Genomic DNA, 17,293 nt, shown 5'->3' on the forward strand with positions numbered 1-17,293 from the left:
CCACTCTCTCCACAATTCTTCAATGTTGTACTTGAAGTTCTAGCTAGAGCAATAAGACAACAAAAGGAGATCAAGTGGATACAAATTGGAAAGGAAGAAGTCAAACTTTCACTGTTTGCAGATGATAATGATAGTTTACATAAGTGACCCGAAAAACTCTACCAGGGAACTCCTACAGCTGATAAACACCTTCAGCAAAGTGGCAGGATACAAGATTAACTCAAAAAAAAAAATCAGTAGCCCTACTATATATAGACTATAAAGAGACTGAGAAAGAAATCAGAGAAACATCACCCTTTACAATTGACACAAACAACATAAAATACTTTGGTGTAATGCTAACCAAACAAGTGAAAGACTTGTATAGCAAGAACGTTAGTCTTTACAGAAAGAAATTAAAGAAGATATCACAAAATGGAAAGATCTCCCATGCTCTTGGATAGGTAGGATCACCATAGTAAAATTGGCAATCTTGCCAAAAGAAGCTATGGATTCAATGTAATCCCCATCAAAATCTCAGCACAGACCTTGAAAGAACAATACTAAACTTTATATGGAAAACAAATACCCTGGATAGCCAAAACAACCCTGTATAATAAAGGAATTTCTGGAGGCATCACCATTCCTAATTTCAAGCTCTGTTATAGAGCTATAGTCCTGAAAAAAGCTTGGTATTGGCACAAAAATGGGACCTCCTGAAATTGAGAAGCTTCTGTAAGGCAAAGGGCACAGTCAGCAAGACAAAACAGCAGTCCAGAGACTGGGAAAAGATATTCACCAACCCCACATCTGGCAGAGGGCTGATTTCCAAAATATACAAAGATCTCAAGAGGCTAGTCACCAAAACACCAAATAATCCAATTAAAAATTAGGGTACATAACTAAATAGATAATTCTCAATAGAAAGACACATAAGAAAATGCTCAATATCCTTAGCCATCAGGGAAATGCAAATCAAAACAACTCTGAGATACCATCTTGCTCCTGTCAGAATGACTTAAATAAAAAACACCAATGACAGTTTATTCTGGAGAGGATATGGAGAAGGGGGAACACTCTTCCACTGCTGGTGGGAGTGGAAACTCGTACAGCCACTATGGAATTCAGGATGATGGTTCCTCAGTAAAACAGGGAACAGTCTACCAAAAGATCCAGCAATTCCACTCTTAGGCATTTCTAAAAGATGCACATTCATACAACAAAGACATCTGTTCAACTGTAGGGGACACTGTAGACATGCCTGCTAGGGGCTAGCTACAAGTATGCCTGACCAGGACTTCAAGGGCGTGGTCAGGGTGAGGTAGGGAAGGTTTAAGAGTGAGGGGTGCTCACATGGCCTTCCCTTCTTCCATTTCATCTTTAGCTTGCTGTCCTGCTGGCTGGCTAGGTGGCTCTGTAAGTAAGGCTTTTCCCTATTAAATACTCTTATATTTTTACCTGGCTCTATATTGTTAATTCCCACAATAGTTCAACTATACAACAAAGACTCTGTTCAACTATGTTCATAGCATTATTTGTAATAGACAGAACCTAGAAGCAACCTAGATTCACTTCAAATAAAGAATGGAAGGAGAAAATGTGGTACATTTAAACAACGGTGTACTACTCAGCAGAAAAAAAAAAAAAAAAAAAAAAAAAAAGAAATCCTGAAATTTGCAGGCAAATTCATAGAACTAGAAGAAACCATCCTGAGTGAGGCAACCCAGTCACAAAAATAGAAACATGGTATGTATTCACTCATATATGGATTTTAGACATACAGCAAAGGATTACCAGCATACATTCTACCATACATTCCATAACACTAGCAAAACTAGGAAACAAGGGGGACCCTAAGAGAGACATACATGGTTCCCTGGAGAAGGGGAAAGGGACAAGACCTCCTGAGACAAGTGGGGAGAGGAGAGAGAGTTAGGATAAAGAGAAGGGGGGAAGAGAAGGGTAGAGAAGTACATGAGGGAGCAAGAAGATTGAGTCAGGGGTAGAATAGAGGAGAGCAAGATAAGAGATATCATAATACAGAGAGCCATAATAGGTTTAAAGAGAATTCTGGCACAAGGGAAATGCCCAGATATCTAAAAGGATGACCCTAACTAACAATCTAAGCAATAGTAGAGGGCCTACCTTAAATGCCCTTCTCCAATAATTTGATTGATTACTACCTTATATGCCATCCTAGAACCTTCATCCAGTAGCTGATGGAAGCAGAAGCAGACACTCACAGCTAAACACTGAGTTGACCTCCTAGAAACCAGTTGCAGAGAGGGAGGAGTGATGAGCAAAGGAATCAAGAACAGGCTGTAGAGATCCACAGAAACAGCTGACCTGAACAAGGGGGAGCTCATGGACACCAGGCTGATAGCTGGGAACCCATCATAGAACTGTTCCACACTCCCTGAATGTGGATGTCATTTTGGAGGTCTGTGCAACCTACGGATCCTCTGGTAGTGGATCAGTGTTTATCCCTTGTATAGGAATGGACTTTGGGAGTCCACTAGATACATGGGAAAGGGTCTAAGCCCTGCTCCAAAAGATATGACAGACTTTGAAGATTCCCCCATGGAAAGCTTTACCCTCCCTGGGCAGCAGAAAGGGGATGAAATAGGGAGTTGGTGTGGGGGTGGGGGTGGAGGGTAGGGGAGGAAGAAAGGGAGAGGGAACTGGTATTGACATGCAAAACAAGCTTGTTTCTTATTTAAATTGAAAAAAGAAAGAAAGAAAGAAGAAAGAAAAGAAAAGGAAAGGAAAGGAAAGGAAAGGAAAGGAAAGGAAAGGAAAGGAAAGGAAAGGAAAGGAAAGAAAAGGAAAGAAAAGAAAAGGAAAGAAAAGGAAGGAAGAAAGAAAATACCTGCCTGAACCTTTGGAGAACTAGTTCAGGGTTTTAAATTGTAAATCAAAAAATGGTTAAATATTTCAGTCATTAAACAGTTTTACCCAAGAAATAGCAAGAAAATAAATCATCCCAGACATAGTCATCTATGTAGCCTTTGGAATTACAATTTTTTCTTCAGCTAGCATACTTAAGTCATCTCTTTACCTGCTTGGCATCTTTCTGTCAAAAGAGTTTTCACATCATTTTCTTTTTACCTTTGAAAACACTTCATTTTAAAATTTTATCACAGGGTTTTCTACTTTTTTTAGGTTATATCACAGTATAAAATATAAGAAGATCCTACTTTTCAAGTGTCAGCCTAAATAATGAGAAAAAGATTTAACTCAGTGCCTGTCTTTTATGAAGTGATTCTGGAGTCATTCTTCTAAATTCCCATAGTATGCTAAAGCTTGGTGGCCACTTGGGCCCATTAAAGTTAATGTAAAATAGCTATAAAACTATAAATGGCATGTGGGGGCCCCCATTAGGTCTTAAACTCTTCCCCAAAGGCTTGCTTGCTCTTTTTCAGGAGAAAATCTCTTGGGAGAATAATTTGTACAATAATTCATTCACTCCAACAAACATCTGTCACTGTAGAGAAGACACTCTGGCCTGAGTCCCATCACCCTGTAGGCTTGAGTCCTGTTGTTCTCCAGGACACTTTCTAGTCACCTTTTACTGGTTAGCCTACAGATTAAATATTGAAGTACAGCCAGTGATTCTCAGTAGGCCAACTAATGCCTTTGTTCTTGTCCTACTGATCATGTCCCTAGCTCAAGTCTGGAAGTGTTCCATGACCAAAGTCAAGGGCAAGACAATCAGTGTATCTGCCTGGAGCATCACAGACAGCTGATGGCATCTTCCATCTCAATCCAGCATTTTAGGAAAGGGAAGAATTTAAATGATCCCATTCAATTTTTAGTCCTTTTCTCTAGGAGACAGAATTCTCTAGAGAAGTCATTTCTCAACATTCCTAATGCTGCAACACATTTTTGCAGTTCTTCATGCTGTGGTGGCCTCCATCCATAAAATTATTTCATTGCTACTTCAGAACTGGAATACTGCTACTGTTATGAATCATAATGTAAATATCTGATATTCAGGGTATCTGATATGTGATCCCTGAAGGGTCGCAACCCACAGGTTAAAATCCATTGCTCTAGAGAGGAACAGAAGAAACAGTGAAAATATTACAAAGGGGATTCTGATAGATTTTTATATACAAGGTTTGAGCCGTAGAGCCCAGCCATGGCTGTCTTCACACTGGAGAGACTGAGAACTCAATAGCTGCTCGTTCTATCAGGCTGGATGTTTAGTGTTGCCAATCTGGTGCTGCTGGCCTGGAAGGGGTACCAGAGAGCCTTAGGAATGGTAGGTCATGGTGAGAAACTGTAGAAGCTGGGTTTTGTTGCCAGTGAAGGATGGGAGCACAGGGACTATGGTAAGATAGATGAGTTTACCACAAGAAGCAGAAGCAGGCAATGAGCAGTATCACTTTGCCCTGTCATCTCTTTCTCTCACAGCTGCTGCAGGAAGGCTGTGCCTGTTCTGAGAGAGTCTTCCCCACTCAGTTGTTCATCCTAGATACGCCCTTGTAGAATCTCACAAAGCTTCGTCTCTTAGTTGATTCCAGGGCCAATCAAGTTAGCAATTGACATTAACCACCACAGCCCTCAAGAGCCTCAACACCTAGAAACTGCATCTGCATCTGCATCCTTCCAGCAAAATTTAATTTTAAGCTTAATCTTTCTCTCATTGTTGAGGACTACACCCCATATTTTTCATTAATGACATATTTTCTCCTTCAGATCACATAGATCTCGGAATATCCTTAGACACTTTCCCTGGAGTGCAAGGTTCATCAGAAAGGCTATTTAAAAACACTCATCTAAGACTGAAGTTAGAAATTAGAGGAACATTGTTCCAAATGTAAATAACTAAAGTGTTCGTGTGGCGTGTGTGTGTGTGTGTGTGTGTGTGTGTGTGTGTGTGTGTGTGTGTGTGTGGTATTGGCAAACTTCTCAGAGATTTGGGATTAAATTACTACATTCTCTTGCTGTGTTTCATAGTTTTGCCAGGTCAAAGGTGGAACAATTTATTTTCCAGCTCAGCTGGAATCACAGAGCACTTGGAAACTCATTTTAAATAAAAGATGTCATTAACCTCTTGAGTCAAAACAATGCTGTGGAAGGTTTGACTGAGGAGATTACTAATGATTTAGTAGCTTTAGATATGACCTTCAGCAGTCATATTTAAGTCAACCCTAGCCTCACAGTGGATGGAGTGTGGTTGTGGTGTATAGCTGGTCCTGAGTGGAGGTCTCTGTTCTAGTTAGCGTTAATTGCCACCTTGACTCTGCCTGGGGTCATCTATGAGGAAAGCATCAACTGAGGAGTTGTCTAGATCAGATTGGCCTGTGGGCATTTCTATGGAAGAACATCTGGACTGTTAACTGACATGGGGTGGCCCAACCCATTCTAGGTGGTACTAAGCCAGGCAATCTTGGACTAAATAAGAAAGCCAGCTAAATTAAGCCTAAGTTTGAAAGCAAGGCAGCAAGCACTTTCTCTGTGGTTCCTGCCGCTAACTCCCTGCTTGACTTTCTGATTTTACTTCACTCAAGGATAGGCTGTAACCTGGAAATACAAGCTGAGATAAACTCCTCCCCTAAGTTCCTTTTGGTCAGAGAGTTTTGTCCTAGGAACAGAGAAGAAATTGTTACAGACCCTAAGTGGAAAAAAACAAAACAAAACAAACAAACAAACATTAGGCAGTTTTCAAAGTTCTGAGATGCTTCCCCCAGCCACTGCTAACATTTTCATTTCACCCCAATTCTGTCTTATCTTGTGTCTCTATTTCTTACACATTTGTTCTTTTTTATTTTGATAGTTTTTATTATGAATATTATCCCAAGGGAATAAATGAGTTATGTTTCAAAGGCATTTTTTTATAAAACACTGTGGCAATCTCTAATTTGAAGGAATAGTAATCACATTTTTATCCATGCTGTCTTTCACTTGGTAAGCAAGCAAACTTTGGAGAAAGTGCAAAGAGAGAATAATGAATCTTAAATAATGATTGCTCTCAGGAAACTCACTATCTAACAGTGGAAGCAGAAGAATATCAATTATTTATGTCCACAAAGTAGCTATCTGAAATCTAACCCAAACAGTTTGGTGGTTTGAGGAAGCACATCTGTGCATCTGTTTAATCAATGAGCCTTTGAGCTGGTGTTATAGTCTGGATCGTTATGTGGCAATTACTTCGTGCTTTATTGGCTTGCATGTCTGTGGAAGGTGGTTGTTGGTGGATGTAGTCTGGTTTGCAGCTATAACTAGGGCAAAATGGCCATGTCTTAGCCTATCTTCATCCTTTGTGAGTCTAGCCAGATATATTTTCAAGACAATGCAAGAAACACATGGATATGGGCAAGAATATTTGAATTTCCAAATTTTCTGCCAAATTTGACAGCATACCATTGGCCAAGCAAGTCAGAAAGGGGACTATATAGCAAGATTATAAATCTTAGCTCTGTATAGGACAACCCTTAATGTCACACAGTACAGGCTACAGAAAAAGAGGGATAGGAGCTGACCGGCATGATAGCTCACTGGGAAAAGGTGCTTGATGACCCGAGTTTAAGCCCCAGAACCCACATTGAAGAACTCCAGCAAGTTGTCATCTGACACACACACACACACACACACACACACACACACACACACACACACACACACCACCATCGCATATGCACCTACCTACTTACAAGATAACAATAATAAATTAGATTAAATACATTTTCAAAGAATCAGAAAGTAAAAGTCAAAGCTATCAGTATCATTTGTCAGAGGAAGATGAACAAATGAAATGAGGTATTCTCTCTTTTTTGTTAAGGGAGTGGACAAGTGCTGTCATGATGGTAGACATAATTACTATGAAATCCCTATATGAGCTCTCACTATCTCCTTCCAGAAAACCAACAAAGTTTTAGCCACAGAAGTGAGATTCAAACCAGCTCCTCTGAGAAGGCAGGACAAGGTTCCTATCTGGAAGTAGGTTTGTAAGTAATGACAGAGAGATAACAACCATACAGTTTTGGAGATAACAATGAATCAGTGTGGTCAGAGTTGAATAAACCAAAGAGAAAGTAAGAAATACTGTTTGTACTTGGACTGATCTAGATAGAGATCTCTAGTACTCCAGACTATCATTCTACTTACCCCATTTTCTTGGTTGAAAACCTTCTATAGAAATGACAGTGTCTTCAGTAATTTCAGTATTGCCCATAGTGCTGACACATAGAAAATGTGTGATAAATATCAACTATACAAGTTGAGCATGACTTGGGGATAGATGTTCAGTGGTATTTGAAAACCTTCTTTCAAGCAAGGACATCTTTTCTGCATCAACTTTCACATTTCTCAAGTCCTAATTGTATTTGTGGACTTTGATTAATTTTAACTTTACTAGAAAGCCAAGGTAATTTTACTGTTTTAGATCACTTGATTATTGTTCCCATGGAAATTGTGACATTTGGGACACATCTAAACAGAAGGTTTCTCCATCATTTGTGCCCCAGTTTTTGGTGTTTGTTTACAAGCTTTGATGTGAGAAAATTCAGCTTTAAGGCTACAGCTAGAGCATAGGAGGGGAGAGGAAAGCTCCAAGCAGGAGGCACAGGGCTCTTTATCCACCTGTGAAACACACATGCCTTTTAGTCTGAAGCACTAGTCTGGCCCTTTTCAAAGGCCATAGAGTCCCAAGCTAAGCAGAGTGTCAATGGTCCTGGCAATATCAACTGGAATACTGCTGTGACAGTGGCATTGCACGACTGGAACACAGGGTTTCTGGAACACACGGTTTCTGATTAACTAATGAGCTGTATAGAGAGGAACAAGCACACTACCATTTTTCTGTAACATAGAAACTAGACCCATTGGCTAGGAGGAAGTTGGGCAATATTAGATTAGATCTTTATGTTCTAATCCAGAATCATATGACTGTTTCCACTGAAACATTCTAGGCCCCAATCCATAATGCTCTTTCTTATGTTTTTTTTTTTTTTTTTTTTTTCTGTGAAACAGAACTAAGCAGCAAGATAGAGTTAGTAGTAAGCATGAACCACAAATACGAGCATTTGCTGTTCTACCACGAGGACTCCAACTTTGGCCACAGTACAAATAATGTAACTCCAGCTCTCTATAGGTACACACACACACACACACACACACACACACACACACACACACACACACACACACATTTTTTAAAAAGACTTGCTGACAATGCTTCTAGAGTGGCTTCTTAGAGTAGCTCACTTATTAAGATACTACATTATTAGTAAGAGAATTTGGCATTTCTAAAATAAGCCCTATCAATAATAATAAAGCTATTGTTTTCATCACCAAATGACTTGTGTCTTATTTTCAATTTGGTTGAAAGGATAAAATGTGAATAAAGGAATGACATTTTTGTTATTCTTTTAACAAGAAAAACAGATTATCTTATCTGTCTTAGTGTTCTCTATAGTGATGGAAGGATGACAGACACATCAGCAGGTACTCAAAAAAAAAATGTTCATTGAATGAGAACAGGAATTATTTAACATCAAAATCTACTCTATTCTTTGATCTCCTGGATGTCTTTAGAGGAAAGTAGAGTTCCTCTTAGTGTCACTAGTCAACATTTTTCTTCTCTACACATTTGTTCAATTTCTCAAGTGCTAATGGTGCATGAAACTCTTTCATCTCCCCACCAGATGCTTTGTAGCATGGTGACCACAAAGACTTTGTCAAGCACTTTGTCATCCTTTGTAAGGCAAGCTCTACCTGGATTTAAAATACCACCATCTGTGCTCAGCCTTGTAATTTTACAGAGATATTTGGGGACCATTTCAATGAGCAGTAACCTCTGTCATTCTGACTGGCTGTCTCTGGAGCTAAGTGACAGCTTCCTGAATGCCACTGTTTTATCTCCCTCCACAGAAATATTGCATAGTTATGATTTTTCCACTTCTCAAAAAAATTTCAAACTTTTCTCAATTACTAAAAGAATAACTTCAAAATTCTCAATTAGTTCTTGTATCTTTTTCATATATATATATAATATATATATATAATATATATATATATGAAAAATAAATGTAGTATGTTCAAAAGATGCCCATGCCTCACATACAATAAAGATTGATGCTTAATATAAAGTAGAAATCTGAATAAGCTGGATATTCTTACATCCAATACTGCAATAAAGGGGGAGACTCAAGAAAATAAAGATAAGGGGAAGAGAAAGTAATATTTAACATAATAGCTCACTTGCCAAATTGACAATGCAAGTAGGTACTTGATGAGAAATCCTGATTAAGCAGACCATGGGCTCTGTGCAACACAATTGCTGTTATGAATCCATCATTAGTCAGTCCTAAACACATTTTTCAGAATTAATAGATATATAAATATTTCAGGAAATACCCCCAAACTGTTCTTTATTACTCCAAATGTGCCTTTACTCTGATAACCACATACAATGAACAGCCCTTATTCAAAAATGCTAATTTAGACTAAAATGGTTCCAGATATGGGCTTCTTCATGGTGTGGAATATTTCCATATGTATAAAGAGTTATCCTCAGGCTACAACACAAGTCTCTACATAAAAGTTCTTTATGTTTCACATTAACTTTAAACACAATAGCCTGAAGTTAATTTTGTACAATATTTTAGCTTGTATGCATGTTGACTACAATGCATTGCTTGAGGTCAGATGTGAAATTTTCAATTTGTAGTCTCACATTGGAGCTCAAAAATGGATTTTGGAATCTTCTGGATTTTGGATTTTTGAAATAGAGAAGGTTTAGTTTATACATGTAAAGGAATGGGAAAAAATGAATCAACTAAAATATATAGAGTAAAAATTCAGGATAATATTTTATATGTCATGATCAGGAATGATACATGCACCTTCAGTTTGCACAGCCAGGTGAAAAGATAAACACGTTTTCTAGGATGTTCATGACCATGTGTAATCTCCTATATATTGGATGTGCCTCATCCTTCCATGGTTCATGTATGAGAAACTTTATGGAGAATAGTGGGTAAATTAGTCACTTTTCTGTTGCTGTGAGAAAGTATGTTGACTAAAAGCAGTTACAGAATCAAGCGAGAGGCTATTTTGGCTTACAGTTGCAGATAGTTGATAACTGCAGATGTTGATAACTGCAGGGAACACATGGCAACAAGAGCAGGAAGCTGAAAGATCATAACTCAACTGCACTCAAGGAGCAGAGACTATAAACTGGAAGTGGAGCAAGGTGATAAAACTCTCAAAGCCCTTCTCCAGAGACTAATTCTTCAGGAAGGCTCTTGTCCTAGAGTTGCCTAGCCAATCAGCTCTACCTACCGGGGAAGGAAGTAATTATTTAAATGTATGAGCCTATGAGAGGCATTTCTCATTTAAATCACCATAGGAAGAGTTTTTTAAGTGGGGCCATGTAGGAATGGCTGGTTTATTTGGGTGCCAATTCCTTTAAAAGAGACCTAGGTATTTTTTCATACTTCCCTAAGTTAGTTCTGAAAACCAAGATGTTATAAAGCAGCAAAACTGCCCTATTTCTCAGTCTCTAACTTGCTGCTTTGCCATGTGTATTAGGTGTTTTTCTGTTGATGTGGCAAAACACACTGACCAGAAGCAACTTGAGGAAGAAAGAGTTTATTTTGGCTTATTGCCCCGTTGGAATGGAGTTTGTCTTGGTGGGGACAGCATGGTATGTCATGGTGGTGACAGCATGGGATGGCAGCAGAAATAGGTAGCTGGCTACTCAAGACTTATAAATGAGCCTATGGGAGGCATTTCCCTTTCAAACCAGCACAACACATGTGACACTCTCCATACACGTATTTCCACAACTGTGACACCATGCCCAGAGTTGTGCTAATGTTAACAGTGTACACTTGAGCAACATTGTGACCCAAATATACATCTTTTCTTTGTTCTGTATTTATTCTCATTTATTTACTTACAACAACAGAACAGCAGACTGATATGAAACCTTATCTGAAGCTTCTAGATAATAGATTAAGCAATGGTATCCTTTGGTCTCTTTTCATTAGTAAGGAATAATTATTTCTTAATAAAAAACTGTCAGAGACACTCAAATGAATTTTCCAAAATATCTCAAGTTGTTGCCACCCAAACTCTTATGGTTGCAGGGTTTAAACTAATCAATCTGGGACACACAGAATTTTTGAACTTGAAGGAATGTTAAAGAACCTCAGATCCAAGCTTTTTGCCCTTTCTAATTAATACATAATGACCCAGGGATGTGGGTTGTGTTCACAGACATTTATACAGAAGTAAGCTATTATTTTTCTCATCAGAGGATGGGGAGAAATGAAACCTACTATGTATCAATTGGGAGACTAAAGTGTTTTATTATTATTATTATTATTATTATTATTATTATTATTTGTTTTCCTTTCTAGGAAGGCATTGTGATCTTTAGTTTACAATCAAAGGGATGAGAACACAAAGGCTATTTCATGTGTTGAATCATGCAGTGGCATAGCGGAACAAATAATTCAAGTCTTTTACATTAGCAAGCATCCCTCTCTGCAAAATGCAGTAAATAAACTTGGCAATATGTAATTTTTAATCTACAAGCATGACTTCAATTTACAAGAGATCTTTAGTATCTTTGTCTATGGGGTTTATATGCCAAACCCCACAGTGGATGCCTGAAATTTCCATTTCACATTGTACTGAACTCCATATATGCTATTTATTCATTACACATATATAGTTTTAATGACATTTTAATTTGTGAATCAGCACGGTAGGCGATTAAAAACAATAATTCATAATAAAATAGAGGAAATATAATAATATACTGTAATGAATTTATTAGCATCACTACTCAGATACTTAGGGGCCAATATTAAATAAAACAAAAGCTACCAGAACAGAAGCATTGAGATACTGCAACCGACACCAGTGGACGTGATAATGGATGGCTACTTAGTGATGGATGGGCAGGTGGTTCCCACAGTGCTTTAGCATGGACGCTATAGACAAACTAAGATTCATGTTCCACACAAAGCAGAGTCAGAGACTTGGGATTTTATCACACTCCTCCGAATGGCATACAATTTAACCCACATAAATTATTTTTGGAATTTTTAACTTGCTACTATTTAAAGACAGTTGACTATAAAAAGTTGATGCCATTTAAAGTGAGACCACAGAGAGAAGACCTAATGTGCATCCATCTCTCCTCCCCAGAAAAAGCTAACAGTTCTCAAAATTTAACCCAAAATATAAAAGCTACCTCTCCATCCCAGGAGGCTGAGACGCCTGATTTCTTCCTCACAGGTAGCTCATTTGATCTTGTTAAAAGGGTCTTTCCTCTAGGCCATTAAAACAAGTGCTATCTGCAGGGCCAGAGCACTCAAGGGCTCTGGTGGCAGATGATCAGTGAGATGTCTTTGTAAACATTGTACTTCACAGGGGCTGTAAGGAGAGGCTTTTATCACTACACTTCTGTGATAAAACAGTGAGGAAAACACCATTGATATCTGTAGTAGGAGACAAAATGGCCAGACTGGGACCTGACTGGCTCGAGGCTGCAAAGTAGCTTCCCAGTCTGGGCCATCATTTTGGCCATTTTTCATGATCTATTCTTTTTGCTGGAAAATAAACTATCGGTCCTGGTGATGTCCAAGGGAACCCTAAACACCAAGAGTCAGTGGGCTGCTCAGGTGCAAGGTTCTCCTAGGAGTCAGAGTCATTGGGTTGAAATATGAAGTCAGTAGCCTAAAGCCAGCTATAAATCTTGATTTTCAATTTAGATTATCTTTAAGATTTAAATAACCTCACCTACTTCATAAGATTGTTGTAGAAATTGTGGGTGTTTAATGAGAAGCTCCTTAGTACAAAGCCTTAAACATGGAAGGGAACTCTGCAGCAGGAATCCTGGCTCCTGAAGCTCCCTCCTGTAGTAGATGGGAATTAATACAGAGACCCACAAATGGACAATGTGCAGAAAATGAGAGACTTTGGAACATTCAGTCCTAATTTGGATGTCTTCATCAAACCCTACCCCTCAAGGTTCATGGAACTATATAGAGGAGGAGGCAGAAAGACTTTAAGAATCAGAGAGAATGAATGACAATAAGGAGACATTGTTTTCCAGGTACAACAAAAAGTAATGTACACTTTTTGATATGTGCAGGTAATAGTGCACATATCAACTCACAAAGACTGTGGCAACATGTACAGAGCCTGCGAAGATCCAAGATAGATATGGCCCTAGTGTTGAGAGGGGAAAGTGAACATGAGATCCCATCCCTAACCAAAAAACTATATCCAATTGACAACCACTTAATTTTCCCCAATGGTGTTTTTCTGGGTATATAAACCACACTTAAGAGCAGCACCTATGCCCAAAAGTAGATAGCTAATGCAAAATGAATTCAATTATATTTTTGTAGGCATTTTGCCTCATATTTCTTTGAGAATTTTTTTTTGTTTGTCGTACAGGTCTTTTGCCTGTATGTTATGATTTCCAACTTTGTGGGTTTTTTTTTTTTTTACTTTTTTTTTTATTTGAATTATAAACAAGATTGAATTACATGACTTTGTGTTTTTATGGTATTTGTGTGTGTGTTATGTGTGTGTTTCTTGTTCTTTTACTCTGTTTTTATTTTTGTTGTGTTTTGTTTGTTGTATTTTTGTTTCCCTGTTTTGTTTTGTTTTGTTTCTAAATAGAAAGAGAAAGGAAGGGAATGAAGTTGGGTGAGATGGGAGGTGGGGAAATTCTTGGAGGAGTTGGGAAAAGGGAAACCATGATCAGAATATATTGAATGAATTTTCAATATATAGATATATATGTTTATATAAAATCCTGGCTTATCTAATTTATCCCTTCTCCTTTTGGTTTAATGAATGGCATCATGAAATTCCAGAGTAATCACCTTGAAAACCAGGTTTCACAAAGGCCCATACTTTACATTATCATATACTATAGAGTACTAAACACTTAAGACAGCCTTGAAAGGCTGGAAAGGCAGCTCTAAATCCTCAATTGTGATGCAGGAATTGTTGTTTGCTGCAGCTTCGGGCTGGCAATGAAACAGGAACCATAAAACTCAACAAGATAGGTATTGTCCAGCTGGCAACAGAGAAGGGGGGAAACAGGTGGGAGGCTCTCGTTTAAAAGGAAAAGCTCATGCATGCATACAGAGTCCTTATGCAGCCATACAGCACAGGGCCCTTTGAGCTGTCTAAGTATGTGCCTGAATACTCTGCCAGTTGTCAAGGGGCACGGTCAGTATAATGCCAGGGTATCAACATGAATAGGGTTCCAAATGAACAATTTGCTCAAAGTCACCTAGGAGTTACTCACTTAAACAGGATTTTGCCAGGTATGTTCTTAGTTTAGTGCCCATTTTCTTTGACGGTGTCAACATAACATAATGAGAAAGATTTCAAGTCAGCTGTATATTTTACTGAAAATAAATTAAACTAAGAACTGACCAGGCCCATCTGTATCTAAAGAGACCTCAGTGTCAGAGTCATTGATAACAAAACATGTTCCTACGCAGTTGTTGGTTCCATAAGTCACAACCAGCTTCTAGGAACCAATATCACGGTGAGCATGAAGACAGACAGACTTCCCCACAGACGCCCAGTAGCTTTGTTATTTGTTGACACATGTGACAACACACTTGATTGTGTAGCATGCTTTCTTCTGTTACAGGATTATGGTGGGGACTTTAAAGCCACTTCCAGGGGTTGTTGAAGTATACAGACAATAGTCTAGAGCGCAACATAAGTTTGTCTCTAGGCAGAACTCTGCTTTTGGCTAAGTCCCTTCATCCACATGGTCTCCAGTTTGTTTTCCTTCAATCTGAGAATTTTCCTGAAGATCTATTTTCATAGTTGTTTTCAAATCTAACATTCTAGATTCTCAGCTATTGATCACAGACTTTTTGAAATCTTCCTAAAGAGTGTTTATTTCATGTTGTTAAAGTCTGATAAGACACAGTAGTACTAACACCAGGGCTGTTTTCTTTCTGTTTTTAAAAGTATTCAACCACATGTGGTGTGGAAAATACCTGCATATAAAGCCAGAGTTCCTTAAAGTCAGGTAAATAGCTATCCCTGCCATATCAGCAGCCTGGGAACTCTCTGCCTATAGTCTGTGCAGGTCTAGGTCTGAGGGTGACCAGATAATACAATATATTGGTAGATATTCCAACCTTGTTATGATGCTTGATATCTCTCTGGAAGGAGAGACGTGATGGGATCCCATTAATAACTGGCATTATCTAGCCCAGGAGAGTTGCTTAGATTTCTCTTAGTTTCTCTCTGCTCCACCATGAGGCAAAGACAGTGCTTATGCTGGCTTAATTGTAGTGCATACAGATTTAACACATCTAAATAATGAATGCTCTACTATTTTAGGGTCAGGAGGCATATTTGATCTCTACTCTTTACAAGTTCAAAAGGAAATTTTAGGATTCCAGTCATTACTCTGTTTGTACACTTTCTAGAACCTTGTGAAAATATCAAAGATCAAAATAAATGTGGAGAGTATGAACAGGAACACAATTGTCACCATTACCTGCTTCAACAATCACCATCTCCTAGACCTGCACAGGCTCTGGATGCCAGACTTGTCCCAAGTGCTTGGCCAGCGCAGGCATCAGATGCTTTTATGGCCGCTCCTGAAACCCCTTTCCACCACTTTCATCTAAAATCATAAGATCTTCATCTTCATCATAAAATCACATCATAGGTTTTCACCCAAAATAACACTGCCCCTGAGAATATACCTGCTTTTATTAGAAATTCTATATTCTCACATCAATTCATACTCTATCATCTGATACCTGGAGGTTAGTCAGCATAACATACCTGTCACAATTCTAAGTCTCCTCAAAAACAGCCATGAGAGAGGACAGCAGGCTCTGCTACTCCACAAAAAGGATGGACAGGAAGCCACTTGGCAAGATGAAAAATTCAAGAAAATATTGATAGCACTAAATAAAACACACATTTACTTTGGCTTTTAAAAAGATTTATTTGTTTATGTATATGAGCATACTATCTGCATATCTGACTTCATACTAGAAAAAGGTATCAGATGTCACTGTGGATGGTTGTGAGCCACTATGTGGTTCCTGGGAATTGAACTCAGGACCTCTGGGAGAGCAGCTGGTGCTCTTAAGCACTAAGCCATCTCTCCAGCCTCGTTTAGTTTGACTTTTGTAGATGAATAAATTATCCTGAATTTAATTTTCTCATACATATATTTTTTATTTGTAGTGAATTCTGAAAATCTAAGGATAACAAATGCTCAATTCATTTAGGAGTATATATAGTAAATATAATATCAAATATATTAATTTTGGAAGCTTAAAACATAGTCACTCTCAACATGAGACTTTTGGGAATGGAAAGAAAACTTCATGAGAAGTTTGAATGTCACCACTGAGGATTTACATACTCTGAATACCTTCTGTCCCTAAATTGCCTTACTTGCATTGCAGATGACACAAAATAAATCAGTCTCATCTCCCATAAAGATCTGATGAATGTCCTCAGGACCTCTCACAGCACATTTCTATCCTTGGGTTTCACACACCTCGAGTTGCCCCAAACTACTCTTTATTTCCCAATCAGCGGTGTCACATCACCATTGTTACCACCTATTTTAGCCTTTATTAATCTCAAAAACATGTTTGTAAGGCAAGCATTGGGTTCCTTTAAGAGGGATTATAAGTCAGTAAGTCTGAGGTATGGTGAAAAATATGATTAGGACAGAAGTAGCCCATAAATCTTCAGGAAAACAGTGGCTTGGACAAGGCACAATCATCTTTCCCCTCTCTGAAATGTCAGTTCTTCTCTTTTTGCTAACAAAATTATTATTTGTTTCCTAAATGAGGCCAAATGCAGTCTCTTCTACCTTCTAGTCAAAATAAATTGCTTCTTCACTATTCTCATTGTTTTCCATTCTTGTTGCTCTTCTCAAATTTATCATATTTCACTTTTCTTTAACTAGGTAAGTGTCTTCATATCCCCTCAGATTACAAAATACTTGCAGGCTGCAACTCTTTGCACAGGTATTCAATACATGTTTACTTAACAAGTAACAAATCATCTTTGATGGCAAAGTATGCTTTGCCTTGAACTGCCACCTCCCCTTTTTTATTTCTCTCTGAACTCTAAAGATTCTCTATTTCCAGGTCAACCTTAAGTGCTTTATTAAATCCTTCCCCCAAAAGCACAGGAAAATCAATTATTCTCTCTTCTATATGACAATAGCTCTTTTTTCCCTCCCTCCCCTAAGGCTACCACATTGTTTTGTACTATGCTAACCCAAACACAGTCTTATTTCTCTTATGTTGTCCATCTTCATACCTTG

The sequence above is a fragment of the Cricetulus griseus genome (genome assembly GCF_003668045.3).
Source record: "Cricetulus griseus strain 17A/GY chromosome 1 unlocalized genomic scaffold, alternate assembly CriGri-PICRH-1.0 chr1_0, whole genome shotgun sequence".
Classification (NCBI taxonomy): domain Eukaryota; kingdom Metazoa; phylum Chordata; class Mammalia; order Rodentia; family Cricetidae; genus Cricetulus; species Cricetulus griseus.